Raw genomic sequence first — 14328 nt, 5'->3', positions numbered from 1 at the left:
CACTCCATGCTCACACGGCCTATGACCAAGCATTTTTATCTCAGGCATGTGACCTTGTTTTCAGTCTCCAAACCCTGCAGACTACTGTGACAAGCCACTTCTCCCGGGGGAAGGAGAGGGGGGTTTTGCTGCGGTTCTGCTGCTTGGTGGGCCCCTGCTCGGAGAGCGGTCTCCCCATAGTGCCAGGGTTTGTGGTTTATGGCAACATCGAGCTAAAAGCCCATTCCTGGGCTCGCTGATTACAGCCGCCTTTCCCCACACCGATGCCTGGGAACTCTGCTCCTCTCAGGCACCCCCGTTCTTTCTGCGAACGCAGGTATTCTGAGACCGCACTGTCCCACCTAGGATTCTGCCCCACTTCACCACCTTGAGTGCCTTTCAGGCAGACACGTCCCCCATTGGAGTAGACTTCTAAAAGTTCCAGTTTTGCTCTCTGCTGTTGTATCACTTTCCAGTAGCTGGCTGATGGAAGCTCCCTCCCCCTGCTGTTTATCTTCCCATATATTGCCTTGGATTCTCTGTAGCTCCTTCCTTGCAGAAAGTGGTTGCTTTTCTATTTGTAGAATTGCAGCAATTCTTTTCTTAGATGTCCAGTTGAGTTCACAGTTGTTCAGATGATTTGATCACTATCTAGCTGAATTCCTGGGACCAGACAAAACTAAGGTCTCCTACTTCTCTGCCACCTTGGAAAGTCAGACCTATCTGTATATTTTGTTTTCCATCTTTTATGTTTGAGATTTCTTCAGATGTCTGGTAATCAACCCTTGGTTGTATGCTTATATTTAGAACAGGGAACTAAAAATCTCATTGAAGTTCTGAGTGCATGGGAGATACTTAACTGACTTAGATTCCCATTAAGATGTTCAGGCTGGGCTGAATGTTGGGGAACTCTCCCATATCAGTATTTTTAGATATTTATTCTTAGGCTTATTAGAGTTGCTTGTCATCTGTAAGCCAGACTACCACTGTTCTAAAGGCTGAGTGGGGTAGAAAACTCAGGGTGGGGTACAGATTACAGCATTCAGTATCCCAGTTTACATATTGTTATTTAACTCCCAACCTTGCCCCTCTACCCCGCTCTAGCCCCTGTTTGTGGCACTGTGGCTCTGCCATTGTCTATTGACTTCTGGTCCAGAGACCTTCTGTTTTATCATCTCCAGAGAATAAACTGCCTCTTTTTGGTCACGTTGGGGGCCGGGCTGCCAGGAGTTGGAATGAAGCTGTGGAGCTCGTTATAACTGCCTCTTAGATAGCCTTTAAACTAGTTGACTTTATTTTAGGTTTCCCTTCATCTCTATTTCTAGATGTCCCAGATCTCTTCATTCCCTGATCCTATGAGGAGTCCAGTGGTATAAAATGGGATGTAAAATGGTCTGGGTGTAGCTCTGTTGTAGTCCTTCTCAGATTCTGGTTTCTTCGGTCTATTAAGTTAGTCACCATTGGTCTGTCACTTGCTAGCTTGTCAAATTCTATTGCCGTTTTCTCCTTTTCTATTCTCTTCATCCTTGTAAATTTATGCCTTAAAAAAAATGAAAAGTAAATTCCTTTATTTTCATCTTTGTACAGTTTCAGAGAGGAATGAAACCTATATTTATGTTTAGTCTGCCATCCTTACCTGGAAATTCCTCCAACAAATACCCCTTTTCTTTTTTTTTTCTTAAATGATATAATTTTAAAGTTTAAACCTTCATACACATTTTATCCCTAAAATGGCTAGCTGGTTATTCTAAACCATTTTTTTGAAAATTCTGATTCATGTAGAACTAATAAATTGAGATTACCAGTAGTGATATTTCCACATGCAGCTGGGCCGCCAGCATGGTGTTCCATTGTGTTTGCTGCAGGTCTGATAGATGGGTGATGATATTAATTTACTGAATGAACATTTATTAAATGGATGGTGTGTGTATAGCTTTGCACCAGGCTCTGCTGTAATAGTGAACTACTAAATAGGAACAGTGTAGGCTGGAATACCAAAAAGACATGTTGAGGAAAGAATTCAAGTAGTCTTCTATAACTTTGGATTGCTGTGATATCGTAGCTTTAGACATACCAATGGAATGGTAAAACAAACAGACCTAGATGATCTTTTCGAACATAAGTGTCAAGAAGACTATCTGTCTGAGTGATTGGTAAGATCCATAGATATATTTATCCTGTAGGTGTTTGGGGGTAAGATTCTGGGGCTTAGGACAGGTGACAGAGCTGAAGTCAAAGATGTACGGATTGTAGGTAGAAGCTCAAGTTAGGGAAGTAAATGGAATGTTCTGTGGAAAGTGAGGGGAAAGAGGCGGGACATGGAGACCCGTGGAGCATTGACATTTAAGGCTATTTGGTGGAAGAAGAAGCTTATAGGCAGATAGGAGTGCTATGCAGCTTTTACCTGTGCAGAAAGATCAAGTAAAATGACGCTCAGTTTGGAGAAGTGCCTGGGAATGCTATTTTTACTAAAAAATTCAGGAAATGAACATTTTTATATTAAAAAAAAAAAACCAAACCTGCTGCTATCTTTTGGAGCATATTCACCCCAGTTACAGAAGTACTGATATACAGAGAGCTGATGGTAATCTTAACCTGAGTGATTGTGATAATTGTAGAAAATTGACTGGATAAGGCCAGGGCTGGGAGAATTATGGGTTGGAGTGGAACTTGGGAAGATTAAAATATAAGAATATGGGGTTCTTTTACTAGGGTAGATGTTTGGTGATACGCATTAAGAAGTGGATTGAAGTGTCAGATGTCTTCCTGACTACTCCAACTTTGATGATTCACTAGGAAAACTTCACATAATTCAGCATGTAGTTGTCCTCACGATTATGATTTGTTATAGGGAAAGGATACCAAGCAAAATCAGCAATGGGAAAAGGTGCATAGGATGAAGTCAGGAGAAAACCAGGCACAAGCTTCTAAGAGTCCTTTCCCTATAGAGTCACAAAGGACACATTTCCTCAAGCAGAATTGTGATAACATGTGTGAAATGTCATCCATCAGAGAAACTCATTAGAGTCAATGCCCAAGGTTTTTATTGGGGGCTGGTCACATTGTCATCCTTTGCCTAGCAGGTACCGAATTCCAGACCCTCAGAAAGAAAGCAAATGTTCAGCATAAATCACAATGTCTGTATAGTTAAGGCACTGTGAGTCCCTCTTATTAGTTAGGGAGGTGGGAACTTTTCTATTACCGAAGTTTCCAGAGTCTAGCCAAGTGCCAGTGTTACAAACAGTCCTTTATGAGGAGAGCAGTTTCAGGCCTACTGTGTTAACTCTTTTTTTTTGCACAATCATGTTAGGAGTTAAGAAGCCAGTTTTGGGGCTCAAAGTTAAGTTTTAATCTTGGTAAATTGCAGAAGTGCCTGAAAGCAGGGTTAAAGTCTTACACGGGTGTAAACTGGTGGTATGGTAAGAGTAGGCAGAAGACTAAGTCTCTGGAAGGTTATGAATTAAGGGTGAGAAATATATTCCATGGAATACTGCAACTCACGATAAGAAAGCTAGTTTTGGGTGAGTGGAGGGTTGTGCTACGGCCTGAATTCCGCCTGCCCATTGCCCCATTCATATGTTGAAGCCCTAACTCCCAAAGTGACTGTGTTTGGAGATGGGGCCTGTAGAGAGGTAATTAAGGTTAAACGAGGTCATAAGGGTGGGGTCCTAATCTGGTTTGGTGCAAGGATGTACCTTAAAAGAAGGGGAAGCGAGATCTCTTTCTCTGCATGTGCATAAGAAAGAGCATACAGAGAGATGGTGGCCATCCACAAGCCAGGAAGAGGAACCTCACTAGGAACCAAGTTATCCAGAACCAGATCCAGATCATGGGCTTTCCGGCTTCTAGAACTAAGAAAATAAATTTGTGTTGAGTTACCCACACTCTATGGTTTTTTATTATGGTAGCCTGAGCAGACTAGGGCAGCGTGGGATGAGATGAGGACCTCAGCTTTATCAAGGTGAACTCTGTGTGGAGCAAGAGAATATTAACATGGCACTGGGTTTCTGTTTTCATTGGTTTTTTGGTGTTTTGTTGATTCTTCTTTTGTCTTTGCTTTTAGCTGATTCATCCACATACCACTCTTTGAATTAGCACAAGTTATTAACCCAGGGTTCTAGATCTGTGCCATCTAGCACCATAGTCAATGGCCACATTTGAACATATAAATTTAAATTAGACTTAAGTAAAATAAATTCATTTCTTCAGTTGCACCTGCCACATTTCATGTGTTCAATAGCCACATGTGGCTAGTGGCTATCATAGTGGATGACATAGATATGGATAGAACATTGCCATCATTGCATAAAGTCTTGCCAGGCAGCACTTTTTAGATGGTTGCTTCACACCTCTCTCCTCTCTCCTTTATTTTCTGCCTCAGTAGTTTTGAACTTTTCCAGGTTCAAGGCATACTTATGAATACTGAAGTTTTTGGTGGGCATCCTTAAAGGTTTTAAAACAACACTAAGAAATGAACAACGGTTGCAGTGTAAATTCTGGTAAAGCATAATATGTCAAGCAGAGCCTATAACAATATCTGCAATTATCATGGTATTCATTTGGTCACTCTTCTGCAGTATGTGCCTATAGAAGAGATGTTTTCTACCCCTACTGGGTTTGCTTCTATATTTGTAGGACAAAGAACTTGGATAAGCACACATTTATTCTCTGACACCTGCTTTCCTGTTTTATTCTCCTGGAGGGGGTAAGTACAGATGCTTTAAAAGGAAGCATCAGTAACCAGGCTGCTTTGCTGAGCACTGATTAGTCTGAGGACTCATAGGCCAAGGGGAGGTTGGTGAAAGCTGCAAACAATCTGGCATTATTCGGAACAGATTGTTTTCATGAGATAATAAATATAATGGTGGTCAGAAGAGTCATAATTCTCCCTGGTACCCATTCTACCTGTCCATGTCATTGTATGTGGGAACTGTTCTCAAGAATCCTCAAAACAGCCTTGTGAGGTAGGTATTATTTCATTGCTCAAGCCAAGTGAAGGCAGCACTCAGAAATTTCATGTAATTTGCCCTGGGTCATCGAGCTAGTAAATAGAGATTCTGGATTCAGACCTTTCCGTTGGTCTTCAGTTTGTGTTATTTCCACCATAAGGCAGCTGGGCTTGGCCATGGCCCCATTTCCCCACTGGGTGGGAATAGGTCTCTCAAAGCTGTGTTCAATGTGAAAGGGGTTCTTTGTATATTCCGTACACACTTAACTCAAGGTAAAGACTGAATGACCTGGAAGGGGATAGTTTTCCTTTTATTTTAAGGGATTGTTGTTATTTTTATTTTAACTATGTTGAAAACACAATTTTTTTTTTTAAAAGGAAAAATCACTCATAATACCAGCACTTATTTTGGAACATTTAAAGACTTTTCCTATACTTATACAGATGTATTTTTACAAAAAAATGTTATGTATCATACATATTTGTCTGCAGCTTCCTCATTTGACTTAAGAATTTAGGATGAACGTCTCTCCAAGTCAGTCAGGAATAGTCTTTGTGAAGTTAACTGCTCCGTTACTTTAAAGATGTGTTTTTAAAATGGTTATTGTTATACCCACTTTAAGGACGCTTCTCCATTTTAGCCTCTAGGTCTGTTTTTTCTTTGTGTGGTGTTACTAAGAAGCAATTGCAAGACAGGAACAAAGTCTTAAATTTGGTGGCACTCAGTACCAAATAATTCCAGATGTTTGCTTTTTCCTGCATATAGAAAGAACTCAGTCCGATTCTGTGTTTGCTCTTCTCATTCTCCCTTGTCTTTATTCCTCTTCCTTTCATTTAATTTTAACCTCAGTACCAGACTTGTTTTGTGCAGTCTTTGGCCTGCTGTTGTGCTGTCTTTGCCACTGGCTTTCCCTCCAGCCCCCAGTCGCTGATGTGTTTCTTGGCAGAGAACAGAAATGATGGTGGTCCTCTCCGTTGCCTCAGGAGCACCCCAAGTCAGCAGTAATACTTGGCATAACAAGTACCAGGGTGGGATAACCACACGTCCCTGGCCTGGGATTTAAAAGTTGTTAGTTGTCCTGTGAGCTGTGGTTTGTGATCGACTTAAGCAAGAGATTGAATTTATTTCTTACAGGATTCTTTTTCTTGGTCATTGTCTGATATGATTGCCTCATTTATTATTTATTTTATTCCCTTTTATTATCTTTGGCTCAGATTTTCCTTTTAGTCATTTTTCTTTGATCATTTTTTCTTATCTTCTCCTTTCTGCTTCTGATTTTTCAGACTTCTTACCCCCCCTTTTTTTTTAAGACTTCTTCCCTTTTTTTATTTTTATTTTTTAAAAGATTTTATTTATTTATTTGACAGAGACAGCCAGCGAGAGAGGGAACACAAGCAGGGGGAGTGGGAGAGGAAGAAGCAGGCTCACAATGGAAGAGCCTGATGTGGGGCTCGATCCCATAACGCCGGGATTACGCCCTGAGCCGAAGGCAGACGCTTTAACGACTGCGCTACCCAGGCGCCCCCTCTTCCCTTTTTTAAATTAGTCTTCTGCTAATCAGATTTTCCTTCCGAATCTAATCTGATTTTTCATTGGATGGGGACAGGGAGAGTGAGGTGAGGAAGGTGGTGGTAAATATGCCACCTGCTACGTATTTAATATAAAACAAGGTATTAAGGAACCTAGTTCCTTTTTTATTCTTTGTATTTGGAAGACCATAGAATCAGCTGGACACTAATATCATGTGGTTTTTGTGTGGAGTCTTACAAAAAGAAGACTGATAAGTCCCTACTTCCTAGGAGTTCAGGACACATCGTGGGAGGAAGGACCAGCCCACGTAGGAGATGTAAGAAAAATATGTCAGCAAAGGTAAACCAACATGACAGTAAGAAACTGTACTATCAGACACATACATTGTGAATGGATGATAGAGAAAAACGGGACAACTTTCAGAAGCAGATGAGTTTTCAGCATACAGGGGTGTTTTATATAGTGATAAATAGAGCTACTTTTATTCGAAGAAAAGTTAAATATTGGCTGAGGGATAGAACCTGTCCTGGGGCTTGGAAAATAAGGGTTTGTATTCGAAAGACAATTAAACATGGCTGACAACTTTTTACTAAAATGTGGTCTGTGGATATTTATTGTATCTAGCAATAGAACACTTGTTAATGAAGCGCTCAAAGAGATATACAGATGATTCAGATAAAATTTCTTAAAATGTTTTTTGTCTTTGGGGAAATCCTAGTAGAAACTGGAAAATTTTCAAGTTTTATTTTCGCTCATTACAAATTATAGGGATTTTGATACTGTCCAGCAAAAAATTCAGTAGATTTTAGAAACTAGTTATTAATTGACCTCAGTTCTGTACATTTTTGTTGTTTTGCAAGAGTACCCTTAAGGTTCAAATCAAGTTAAAAGTAGGGTAAATGGTAGGTGCCTGTAAGGTCAGACTGAAACTGTACTTTTTCCTGTCAACACTTGAGTAGAAAAAAACTAAACTAGTTTTTTTGAACTTGACTACAGTTTAGAATCTTACACAGCCACATATACTATACTACTTTTAAAGCCTGGAACCAAAACGTAGAATCATTTTGTTTTATAGCACTGAAAACGACATCTGATATTACTCTACGTCTGTGCTGTCCTGATACAGCTTTTGGATTGCATTAGTGGTACAAGAATGATTCTTGTATTTAAGTGTAACATACGTTGCTTGACTGCACAGATGGTATCAGTTCTGAATCTACTAAGTAAAAGAAAACTAGAACAACAATGATTTTGCCAGTTCGTTTTTACTGATTTTTATTTATTTTGGATGACTATAGTCTTTGAAAAGGTGGCAGACTGAACCTGGAAACTAGAGCCAAGAACAGAGTGGGTGGGCGCCCCTCCTGTTCCCTACCACACGTCTGCTAATTTTTCCCAGGAGAACTAGTGCAAGACTGCTCCCTAACATAACCACTATCATGATTAGCCCCCCTCCCCTCCTTGTTTCTTCAGTTAAATGTCCACAGGTTAGTTAAACCCTCCGTAGTTCTTATATCCCATTTGTCCATGGCCCAGTCCTTTTTTCGCATTCTCCCTGGATCATGTCATCCATTTCCATGGCTTTAATTACCTTCTATGTATTGATAGTTCCCACGTCTATGTCTTTAGCTCAGATCTGTCTCCTAAGCCTTCATATTCATATAGCCTATTGCTTATTGGACATTTTCGAGTGGATGCCCCAAGTATCTTGTACTTAGCGTGCCCTAAACTGAGCTCATCTTTTTATCCAAGTAAGTCCTTAGTTCTCTGTTCCCTCCTTTAGTACGTGATGGTACCGTGCACCTCGTTTCCTCATCAAAAACCTCAGCACCATCCTATTTCCTCCTATTCCTTTTTTGCTGTGTTCAGTCAGACACTAAATATTATACACTGTACCTCTTAAGTGGCTCTCATATCTAGGAACTTTTCTTCATTCTTTCATGCCACTTAACTGGGCCTGAGGTAACTAGAAGACAGTCTTCCTGTCTCCCCTTCTAGCCCATTTTCTACACTACTTCTGTGTGATCTTTCTAAAACACAAATCTGATTATATCACTTTGGTGCTAAAAATTCTTCAGTGGTTTCCTGTTGCTCTTACAGGAAAGTCCAAGGTCCTGACCACATCTTATAAGGTCCTTTGAATTCATCTATTGCTTGCCTGAGTAAGGTGACAGCCTTGGTTAGATTTACTTTATACCCTGAAGTCCCCGTAACACCGTTCATGACACTTTCTTTTCTTATGAGAAGCAAGAAATTTTTACTATGGTCTCTTGTCCCTTAATAAGCCCCTGTCAGATCTGTGTACCCCTCTTCCTACAGATCTAGCATACATAGTGGAGCAGGTAGTTATAATGGTTGGCAGCTTCCTCTGAGAAGTCTCCATCTAGAAGTTGTGCTTGATGTTGTTTTAATGTTTTTATTATAAACTATAGAGAGTCTGTCTATTGATCCTGGCCCGGACAAAGTAATGAAGGTGATTAGATGCCGCCACAGCCTGTCATTCTGGGGTAGTAAATAGAACAGGTAATAAAAGAGGTCCCTGGGTGGCTCAGTCGGTTAAGCGTCTGCCTTCGGCTCAGGTCATGATCCCAGGGTCCTAAGATCAAGCCCCGTGTCAGGCTCCCTGCTCAGTTGGAGAGCCTGCTTCTCCCTCTCCCTCTGCCCCCTGACCCCCACTCATGCTCATTCTATTTCAAATAAATAAATAAAATCTTAAAAAAAATAAAGAACAGGTAATAAAAGAGTTAACCATCTGCTCCTTTTTTTTTTTTTTTTAAGATTTTATTTATTTATTTGACAGAGAGATAGAGCCAGAGAGCACAAGCTGGGGAGGGGGGATGGCAGAGGGAGAAGGAGAAGCAGGCTCTCTGCGCTCCCTGCTCAGCAGGGAGCCTGAAGTGGGGCTTGATCCCAGGACCCTGGTATCATGACCTGAACTGAAGGCAGATGCTTAACCAACTGAGCCACCTAGGTGCCCCCTATCTGCTCCTTTTGAAGCAGTTTTCCAAACAGGCCAACAGAGGTTGGCTGTAGGATGTGGACATTATTTCTTCCCTAAGAGAATGGGATTCCTGACAGTCTTGGGAAAAGAAGGAAGGAACAAAGGAAGGAGCTTCACCAGTAGAGGGATAAAAATGGTGAGGTCAAAATACAGAAGCATTGGGGTGCCTGGGTGGCTCAGCTAGTTGAGCATCTGACTCTTGGTTTTGGCTCAGGTCATGATCTCATGGGTCGTGGGATTGAGCCGCATGTCGGGCTCCATGCTCAGTGGGGAGTCTGCTTGAAGGTTCTCTCCCTCTGCTCCTCCCCAACTTTTGCACGTGCACATGTGTGCGTGTTCTTTCTTTCTCTAAAATAAATAAATCTTTAAAAAAATACAAAAACATTAATAGAGTAATCTTTCAGCTAGTCTCTATCTCTAAATACCCTAAAATGTTTGTTTTCACTATTGAAAAAGAAGTCAACTATAGGCCTTTCCCAGAGAAGGGAGTAATCCCTGATTTTGGCAAGATTCTAAAACAATTGTATTATGTCTTGTTAGTCTGTGCTTTGTCTAAAGACAGGTCCTCTTGCCTCAGTTTTTTACAAATGCTCTTCTCTCTGCTTAGAACATTCTACGTGCTGTTCACTTAATGAACCTTTGCATATGGTTCAGTTCTATTTCCCTGTAAACCTTCCTTGACATCCTAAGTCTGGGTTAAGTGCTCTGCTGAATCTCCTGTACCATAGAATGCTTCTTATACTGCAGCTTTAGTTTATGTTTTAAGTTCAGCGGGTATAACTAATTTTATCATTTGAAATGAAGGGGGTTTCAACAATGTTTTCAAGAGGATTGAGTCATGAGACATTTCTCCACTCCTGAAACCACTAAAGCCATGAATTTTCTTTGAACCTAATTACAATTTTGAAATAGTTGTAATATAGCATACCATAAGATACTCAGTGAATGAGAGGCCTGCCATAGTGCAGTTGTGAATGTTTTGAACGTGAATGCCAGTGTTCATGTTTGATATTTTTTATTTTGGTATATATTCCACCTGTCACGCCAGCCCAGTTGTCCTAACATAGGATGTGTGCTTGTTTGACTATCTTAATATACCCTGCATTTTCTCTTTCTGTCTTAACACCCAAATTCTGCCTAAAACTTCTTAGCCTCTTTAACACTTAGGCTCTCCCTTGCTTCCTGATAGATTCATTAACCGTGTATTTTTCCTAAGGCAGTGTTGTCTGAAACTGTTGTTTCCAAAGTACTCTTATTTCTTTTTTTTTTTAAAGATTTTATTTATTTATTCAACAGAGAGAGAGACAGCCAGGGAGAGAGGGAACACAAGCAGGGGGAGTGGGAGAGGAAGAAGCAGGCTCCTAGCGGAGGAGCCTGATGTGGGGCTCGATCCCAGAACGCCGGGATCACGCCCTGAGCCGAAGGCAGACGCTTAACCGCTGTGCCACCCAGGCGCCCCCAAAGTACTCTTATTTCTATGCTCAGGAGAATTTAATATGCCTGAAATGCTGTGATCCACAAAGGGTATGTAATTTCCTAAATTATACTTTGCTAAAACCCTATTGAAAAAATCCAAATGAATTACCATTGAATAAGAAAAAAAAAATGTCTTAACAAAGGACTATGGGTTTGATATAGTATGTAAAGGAGCAATGAAAAAAGTATAGTTCTTTAGTCTGTGATGTTTTTTTCACTTAGTTTACCAAAGTCATCTTTGTCATCCAGAAGACATCTGGCTCTTCATTATTTTTCTGGAAACGAGGCCTCCTCATATGTGAAATCAGTGTATTTTTATCCTTATGTCATTTTAAATTGGAATTAATGTAGAGGAGTTTTAATATACAGCAGACTTGATATTTTTAGATTTAGCTTGTCCAGTTTTGATTGTCTGCAATTGATCTAAAAAATCGATGACATACACTGAATTCTGGTTTTGCTAAGACTCATATTTGAGTAGTAGGTACTGTGAGTCCGGTTTAGGGGCATGAGGCATTGACATAGTCAGTAAGCCTACCTCATCCCTCAGAACCTGCCTCTCAGGGCAGCTTTGCTATCTACCCATCATCAGAGCTTAGTTCTCATGAAGTAATAAAGCATTTTTTCATAGTTTCATAAAGAAAGCCAATCACTAGTCCTATTGATGAAAGAAAAGAGAAAACCTTACGATCTAAGAAAGTATTGGCTCTTGGTGTGAACTCTAAAGTTTTGGATAAATTAAAGACTACGATGTCTAATTAGAGTTATGAACTAAAATGTGAATGAGTCCGTGGAAGTCATCAAGTTGGTGAACCTGTTTCAGCGAGTACCCTTGCCAGGGGAATATTGCTCAAGTGAATGAGAAAATGTAGAAGTTGGGTAGATGATTAGTTTGTGCTATGAGTATATGAAGAATTCATTATTCTTTATGGAAATATTCTGTAGAAGGTCAGGGCTGGATAACAGATATGAAATATTCAGTATCGAAGGCATTTATCAGTTCCTAAGTATGAGTCCACTTTGACTTCATAATTTTTAGACATGATTTTCTTTGTGTAACACAAAGTTAATGTGAAGCATCAACCAATCATAGTGCTAGGGACAAGTTTCCTCTTGCATCTAAGAAGGTGAAGATGTTACAGAGTGGAAATGTGCTCTACACAGATGACAAAGATGGAGACAAAGTTGGTGATGAGGAATTATGAATAAGCTGTGTGTGATGTTCATGACTCCAGTGAGGTAGTCTGGTATTAGGAGTTGCTAAGTGACATGTTCATCACTTGTGATGTAGTAATGAAGTGGAGCTTTAAGAATGCCTGAGCAGGAAATTTCTCATTAGCCTCATGTAAAGAAATTTATAAAAAGCTAGGAAGGGGAAAAATAGTTCTTAAAAAAGCATCTACCACTTTTTTGGTTCTCCTTCAAGCTTTTCACATTTTAGTTTAAAATTGTCTGCTTTGTCTTTTTTCCACTGCGTGTTTTGTTCCTGATATTATTTCTGATGGCCACCACAAGGTCAGAAGGACCTCACTGCAAGTTTATAACATGCTCTTTTGGATGTTTCATCTTGGGTGCAGCTGTAGGCATGAATAGCCTTATAAAGCATTGTCGTTCATCATTTAGAATCACTTTGGTACCTCTTAGTTCAGTGAATGGATGCTCCGTCCTTCTGTAGTAGTGATGTTATATAACATTGAGTAGATTTTAGTAGCAGAATTTTATATGACTTGGCTTTTATTTATGGAGGCAAAATTTACAAAGATCACTGTTTGAACCATTTTGAAGCATATAATTCATTAGCATTAAGTGCACTCACATTGTTGTACAACCGTTACCAATTCCTAATTCTAGAACATTTTCACTGTCCCCCAAAAGAAACCCCTTAGCCAGTAAGCAGTCACTCCCCAATCCCCACTTAACCTCTCCCTCACCCCAGCCCCTGGCAACCACTAATCTGCTTGTGTCCCAATGGATTTGCCTTTCCTGATATTTTGTATAAATGGAATCAGGCTGTAAGTGGCTTTTTGTGGCTGAATTCTTTCACTTACCATGTTTTCAAGGTTCACGCATGTTGTGGCATCTGTCAGTTTTTCATTTCTTTGAACGGCTGAAGAATACTCCATTGTATAGATACACCATATTTTATCCATTCATCTGTTGATGGATATTTGGGTTACTTCTACTTTTTTGGCTGTTACGAATAATGCTGCTGTGAACATATGTGCACAAGTTTTTGTTTGGATACCTGTTTTCATTTTTCCTTGGTCTGTATCTAGGAGTAGCATTGCTGGATTATATGGTAATTCTGTGTGTAACTTTTTGAGGAACTGCTAAACTTTTCCACAGTGACTACACAAGAGTTTTTAATTTACGAAGTTTTTAATTTTTATGAAGTCCTGTTTCTTTATTTTTTCTTTTGTTACCTGTAAGTTTGATGTTCGAGCAAAAAAATCATTTGCCTAATCCAGTGTTACGAAGCTTTTCCCCTATGTTTTCTTCTAAGAGTTTTATAGTTTTTGCCCTTATACTAAGGGCAAAATTTGAGTGAACTTTGAGTTAATAAACACATTTACAGCTATAAATGCTTTAATTACATCCCACTTGTTTTGATTATGGAACTATTCTGTTTCTTCTTAGAGTTTTGTTAGTTTTTGCTTTTGTGGTTTGATACGATATTTGGTACATACACATTTTAAGTTATTATAGCAATATTACAGCAATTATAGCAGTTCACCAGTCTGTGAATTGACTTTTATCATTATTAAATGAGTAATGATTTTGCTGTAAAGCTGATTTTAAATAGAAATACTTACACCAGGTTTTTGTTAATGTTTATAGCCATATTCAGCATTTCTTTATCCTTGAGTTTTAGTTGTCACTCAGATAAACACTGTATGTTTGAATTAAAAACATTCAATTCAATCATCTTTTTTTAACTGATCCTTTAGTGTATTTATATTTAATGTGACTGGTGATACAGTTGGATTTAAGCCTGCCTTTTATTTCCTTTTTTCTTTTAGCTTCAACTATTCTGTATTTCATTCTTGACTTTCTTGCATTCTTTTGATGACTTAAAAAAAAATCATTCCATAGTTTATTTCTGTTAGTTTCAAAATTACATACTCTGTTCTTTTTAATGGTTAGCCTAGAAATTACAACATACATATTTAATTTACAAAAGTCTACCTTTCCTCTTCTCTGGGTCAATATAAAGACTTTATAACAGTTTAACTCCTTCTAGTTTATGTGCTTTTGCTGTTGTCGGTTTTTTACATTTTACACATAATTGCTTCTTTCTTTGTTCTTTGTTACTTCTGCCTTCCATCTTCCTCCTGGGATAATTTTTCTTCTCCCTAAAGAACTTTCCTCGGAATTTTCTTTGCTGGTTTGCTG

The 14328-nt window shown here is 39.3% G+C and overlaps 1 protein-coding gene across 13 annotated transcripts in view; it reads left to right on the top strand.

Annotated features, from left to right (window-relative positions):
- FANCC (FA complementation group C) overlaps positions 1–14328 on the top strand; it is a 267899-nt gene that overhangs the window by 30293 nt on the left and 223278 nt on the right. For 3 of the 13 annotated variants that reach the window (XM_057305600.1, XM_057305607.1, XM_057305606.1), the window contains exon 3: positions 6728–6797. The exons of the other annotated variants lie outside the window; for them this stretch is intronic. The gene's annotated coding sequence lies outside the window, so the exon portion shown is untranslated. The remainder of the gene's footprint in view (positions 1–6727; positions 6798–14328) is intronic. 13 annotated transcript variants of the gene reach the window in all.

The sequence above is a fragment of the Ursus arctos genome, unplaced genomic scaffold (assembly GCF_023065955.2).
Source record: "Ursus arctos isolate Adak ecotype North America unplaced genomic scaffold, UrsArc2.0 scaffold_33, whole genome shotgun sequence".
NCBI lineage: Eukaryota > Metazoa > Chordata > Mammalia > Carnivora > Ursidae > Ursus > Ursus arctos.
Note: the sequence above shows the minus strand (reverse complement) of the source record. Positions and strands in the feature narration are given on the sequence as shown.